This window comes from Temnothorax curvispinosus, unplaced genomic scaffold (assembly GCF_003070985.1).
Source record: "Temnothorax curvispinosus isolate PA1 unplaced genomic scaffold, ASM307098v1 QBEX01000632.1, whole genome shotgun sequence".
Taxonomy (NCBI): domain Eukaryota; kingdom Metazoa; phylum Arthropoda; class Insecta; order Hymenoptera; family Formicidae; genus Temnothorax; species Temnothorax curvispinosus.
The window spans coordinates 106,535-112,848 of record NW_020210412.1 but is presented as its reverse complement, the minus strand read 5'-3'; positions in this window follow the sequence as shown (position 1 = coordinate 112,848).

The following is a 6,314-nucleotide window of genomic DNA, read 5'->3' as shown; positions in this document are numbered from 1 at the left end:
CGGCACGAAGACTAATTTATGGAATGGTTGTACATAGTAAAATTTGAAATATTTAAATTGACTTCAACACCTACAAGCATATCTGAAGTAATCCGGATTACCAGAGAAATTGTCGACTGTTCTAGAATGCAACTGTAGCCGAGCAGTCGACATCGTTACGCATCCGAATAATATCAATTTTAATATTCCTTACCACGGACAGGATGTAACTCCACCAATTTACATTCCAAACATTTAAAGATGTTTCGGAAATATACAACAGTGACAACGAGTGCAATGGTTGTGTTAATTTTTCTATTTACAGAATTTTTCAAACTGTGTTACAAAGTGACATTCACCACCCTTTCGGTGCGAAACGCGCTTAATCGCAGAAGATGAAAAGTGATTTGTAAGTGATATTAGACTGATATACACGAACTATGGTCTATACAAATGTGCATGAAGAGTGTTGTAAATATGTCAGAAGTTTACCGGTACGGAAATTCGATGGAGTTTCAATTCCACGATTCGATTCTCGTGAATTGAAACACGAAGTAAGTGCAATCTTCTTGGCGCGAACGTTCTCTACGTTAGTGCATCGTTAGGGTGTTCGAAAACTAGATTGTACAGATCACCGAACCCATGTTCCTTTCGTTTTCGATGTAACTTCAGTCACTGGCACAGAGTGTGTGCTTGGAGCATTTAATCTTATTTGAAAGTCTCGAACAAGGATTTGAACATGTCGTCAAATTACACACATTCTACAAATGTTTAATTTTCACGTGATGGCCAATAACATAACGAGATAATATTTGATTTAAAACGATAAAACGAGGCCTGAGACTGTAGGTACATGTGAGCAATAATTAACAATGAAACTATGTACATATATATCATACAAAGGATAGATTAATGGAACACAAATGAATAAGAAAATCGCATTTATACACAGTCATGATTACTATATCGAATATACAACTTCTGAAAAGCGAAATAGGTACAATCCGTTAGTTTTAATTAAACACAGGAAATAGATGTCTATCTCTCTCGCTTATAAAAAGAAATCAATGTCCTCCAATTGAATATGGAGAATAGTTAAAAATCATTTCTTGGCCACTATTGCGGAAAGAGACAGATGCACTTGTAAAAATGTTGCGCTGTTCGTTTTGTGAAAAAATGAAACAAGCTTTAAAATTAATTTAAATCGATATGTTATTCTGTGTCGTGGATAATGTCATTTAATAACGAACGGAAATCGTTGAGCAATACTTGGAATGATAATCAACACTTTCTGATTGCGGAAGATGTATTTATTGTATCCTCTAAATATCGGTTGCATTATCATTTTTTCACAAATCGCATTTTTTTCAAAGCTCTACTAGCGCTACTTTAAGCGAACCAAATAAATTATTGTCTCACGGTAGATAATATAAAAGTAAACGTAGATAGGGACATAATTTTAATTTTCACCTCGCGACTACATATTTAATACGCAGCTCTTTTTGTATAAAACACTAGATGCCGTCGTTGTTCATATAAAGACTCTCATATGTACATACGCGCGTACGATAACCGTATATATATTGTTTATTCATTCTGACTACATAATTGTGTTGCAAGTGAGCCCTCGACACGGTAAACGAAGTTATCACACGTGTACATTCACTCACCGGTACATTTGACAAATACAGATCCATAGTGAAAAGTAACGAGAGTGTGTTCTTATTTTCTCTAGTAATCATTTTTTTAACTGTTTCAGTCGTTCGATTAAAAGTGGTAACGTGAACCATGTGGAGTCCGAAAACATCGTATAAACCAACGAATGATACGGAAAATCATAAGTTTAACGAAGGAGTGACCATGAACGGGGGCGAAACGCGTAAATTTTGATCGTATAGACGGCGCGGTTTGCCCCATGCCGGCGATGAAAGTGACGATGATAGATGACCCAAAATATCGGAGCAATCGAACTGAAATATTATTCTTAGCAGCATCTTTACACCATGTCAACTTCATATTCCATTCAGAAATTAACGCGCCATTTGTTATCCCAGAGAAACCCCTACGCGCATAAATTGATTTATCAGTCGTGTAAAACTAGAGAAAAAAATAAACGTTAATTTACTGATACGTCCCACGATATAGCTTACGTGTTATCAGAAAAGATTTTATTATTGTCACAGTAGCGAAACAATAGTGTCATAATAATTACGATAGCATCAACTGCGAGAATCGTAAATTGCGACGTTTTGTACAAAATCACAACTTTGACGAAAGAAACTCAAATCGAGAGCCCCGCACATTGGTAGGACGGACGGCTGTGTCAGTGAAGAGACTGACAATGATGGATGACTACGCGTGATGCGTGTGAGTCAAGCCCATACGACGCCATAGCTTCGAGCTCATATGTGACCTCCGGTTCGAGCGGGCCGAACTGTTGCTATCGTTGCATCTGTGCAGAACACCCTCCCGAAACACGATCCCCGATCAACGATCCTCCCCACATCGGCTAATTTCTCCAAGCTATTAACTTTTTCTCGACCAACGAGGCCATACAGATAGAAGAAAAAAAAATAACGAGTCGGAAGATTAGAAAATTACGTTTTGCAACCTGCAGTCTTACTACGACTTACAATTAGATGTTCGTGCTTCCGATTTTCGGACACGTGACAGTGTCTCGCAATGCATGCGACAGTATAATGCAACAATTTGATATTAAGCGTCGGACAATGCGTCGTCAGCGTCGGACGAATATCTCAATAAAGTTTACATCCAAACATTTTACAATATATCTTTATCGTCGATTATGCGGTGATATCGTAGTCATATCGAGGGTGGACTTCGAAGCTGCAGGGTCAAGGGTTACCAGCCCCGGAGCCGTGCGCGATGCTTGCCCTTTCCGCCCAACCGTCGCAACCATAAATCTTACGATCGTCAAGGGACGACTCATTCACGCCACTTTGCTTTCCATCCGATATCCGCTGAGCAGAAAACGCATGGATTTCTACGACTTTCACCTTGATCTCATTCACACTATACAATACTATTTGAACTATGTAACATGCACTTTTCATTCCGTTTAATATGATTTGTTAATTTTTGCAATATTGTTTCGTAAATGTTTTAATTTGGTCATAAGCATTCCTCGGTCAAAAGTGATTAATGAATGTGTCGTGCATGCGCAAAGATTTCCAGGATTATCACAATTGTTTCGTTTAATCGATTTCGCGCTGTATTCTTGAGACAAAGAGCCGCGTCTAAATCGAAAGAAATCCCGAGGTGGAAAGGCAGCAAGATACGAGTAGCCGGCACAACGATTCTTATTTTCTTTTTCTTCCGGGACGCGCGCGAGAGAAATGTCGTTAACGCTTAAATGTTAATAAATGTAGATAGGGAATAGGGGGTCCTGTATATCAGACAGGTAGATGCTCACCTGAGCGCCCAGTGACTAAGTGAAGAAGGTAAGAAAGTGCTGCTACGCTGGCGGCTGCTTTTGAGGCTCGGTTTGTCATGGTTCGCATGATAGATGGAGGAAGCGGGAGCTTCAGCTCTCCAGTGTATATATACATATATATATGTATATATATATAGATATATATTGTATATGTATATATATGTATGGTGTTGAGTTTTAACCACGGGGACACCTTGCGATCATCCCGTCCTTTAACTCGTTCGCCTACCGCAAATAGAATCTTACACGCCTCGCATGCTCCCGTTGCTGTCAATGACGAAATTATGAAATATATTTCCGACTGATTCCTCCGCTTCTAATGTCTTCCTTGCGAATGTATCAAAAGTTAATGATCAGCTTCTAATTTAGCTTCGCGCGCTTGAACGTGAGCCGAAATTTTGGCCCAACAGGAGAGACAAAAATAAATTTTTCACGATTGGAAGCGTTCATGTTTGTTAGCGATTTACTCATTTGTTAGCAATAACTCTGCGATACGACGAGAAGGTAATGTGCGAAGGTCTTTTACTACATTAAAATTGCAGATATGCGTCGTATCTTGAAGAATAATGAGGCTTGCAGCGAGGAAATTAATAAACGTAAGTAGTAAACGTTAATAAAAGTTGCTGAGTAAGTCAAATATAACTTCTTGTACATTAGCGCGACCTTATAACTGTTCTCATTACTTTTTTCCATTATTGCACCTACCGAGTAGCTTTAATACTGCGTTTAATAATACATAAAACTGACTTAAATGTTGGCTAAATATTTTCAATTAAATGATTTTTATAAATAAACTTGCGCATGCTTTTTAGCAAATATATTTTTAGTTAATTATTGAACACAATGAAACAAACAGTGACATTAACAAACGGAGTTACTATTTTTACTTAATAACTAAAATACTAAAATACTAAAATATGTAATTTGATTTTAAGTGATACGCAATGAGATTTATTACATAAATTTATTGCAAAAAGGATATTTCGAATGAAAATTGTTTGGTTGAACTAGAAAAGTGCATGAAGCAATCGATATCGACATTTCGATGTTCTAAAAGAAGCACTACGAATATAAACGATGGTTGCAGTGACGAATTGACTCTCGTCACACCACAGAGCTCAAATTATTATAATAATTACATCAGACCTGAACGTGACATGCTTCAACTAGCTTTATTAATTGCGCTACATATGATGTAACGTCAAACTCAGGTTTTACAATATCTGAATTTTTAATAACAAGCAACTTGCTTGATTAAATAACAATATTCCGACATTTAATACCTATAACAAAAATTTTTAGATAATAATTAGATTAATCGTAATCGAGGTGCATACAATCTTCCCGACCGACAGACTTATGTCGGGATGAGACGACAAATCAGTCGCGAGCAAATGCCGCGTACGCGTGTAACGGAGCAGAACGGCCCTATAAAATGACTAATGATGTAAGGTGGGTGTAAAGTGAAGCGGCTATTGATTCGTAGACGCATAAATGACACGTCTATCGGCTACCGAGGCCACCAGTCATGCTGAGGTTTCAACTCTTAGCACGGTGAACCCCCAAATCTCCTCACTCAACGACCCGGTAGCTATAGAGACGATGATAAACGGTCCATAGTAGCTGTGGAAGCTGCGGTTTACAATTACCTAGTAATATCTTCTTGCTCTCAAACCGCGCGGGAGAGGCGGGGAAGGGGGAGGGATATTAGTAATCCGTTAATTTTTAATCAACAGTAGTATCATTGCAATAAGAGATCTAACTGTGAAATATACCCTTCGCGTATGTTACTGCTGTGTCAGACATTAAAAAAGACAGGTTAATCGAACGAATTATGGAGAATAATGACGTTTTATATGAATTATTAATAAAGCAAATATGAATAACGAATTGCGTCAACTGTCACGTCATGATCATTAGTTCCATCAATAAAATATACGAGATAATTAAATAAAATTTAATTCCGCGAAAGATCGAAGGTGGAAAAAAAGAAATGAACGACGCGTAATGATAGAAAAGGTGTTTACTTCTGGTTTGACGTGGAATCCAATCAACGTCTCCATTGCGACTTGACCTTACGAGAATTGGGTCGAGGATCCACTTGGAAGATTAATGCTTAGTCTGATTAGTCTCAGGATCTCCCCAAGCACCGGCACCTTGAACCATTAGTCGATTCGTGATCTTTGTTCATCGCTTGCAAAACAATTACAAAATCAAGATTCCTGTTTCTCTTCTTATTGTATATGTATATATACATTATCTTTATGCAAATTGATTTTTATAGATAATTATTAGTAATTATATTATTTAACCAAACACTGTGTAATATATATGTACAATCATTAAACAAATATTATAATGACAAAATGTGAAAGTTTAAAAATATTAAAGAAAAATTATAAAAATAGATTATAAAAAAATACATTTTTATATTTTTTAATAACGTAGAATATATGTATACATATACGCACACTTATGAAATTAGTTAATTTAATTAAAATTACAATAAAATCAGAGCAACTACATAATTAATATTTTAAATAAGTTACCTAATGTAAATTTTACATAATGTTATCATTTATTTATAAATATGTATTTTATTTATATTAACTTATTTAATGCAAAAGAGATTGTAGATATAATTTTTTTTTGTGCAAATAATGTATAGCTCTATCGGGATGAAATCGCTTGTTACATGTTGCTTCCGCCGTTTATCAGTTACAATGCGCAGGGTTTGTTTATGTATGTTAACATGGCGTCGGCTTGTCTCCCTACCGCCCATAGATTTGATTTATAGGCGGAGCATCTGACAGTAGACACCACCCCCAGAATGAGGAAACAACAGCTGTTTCATGTGGTGTGCCGAGAAACGCAGCTAGGT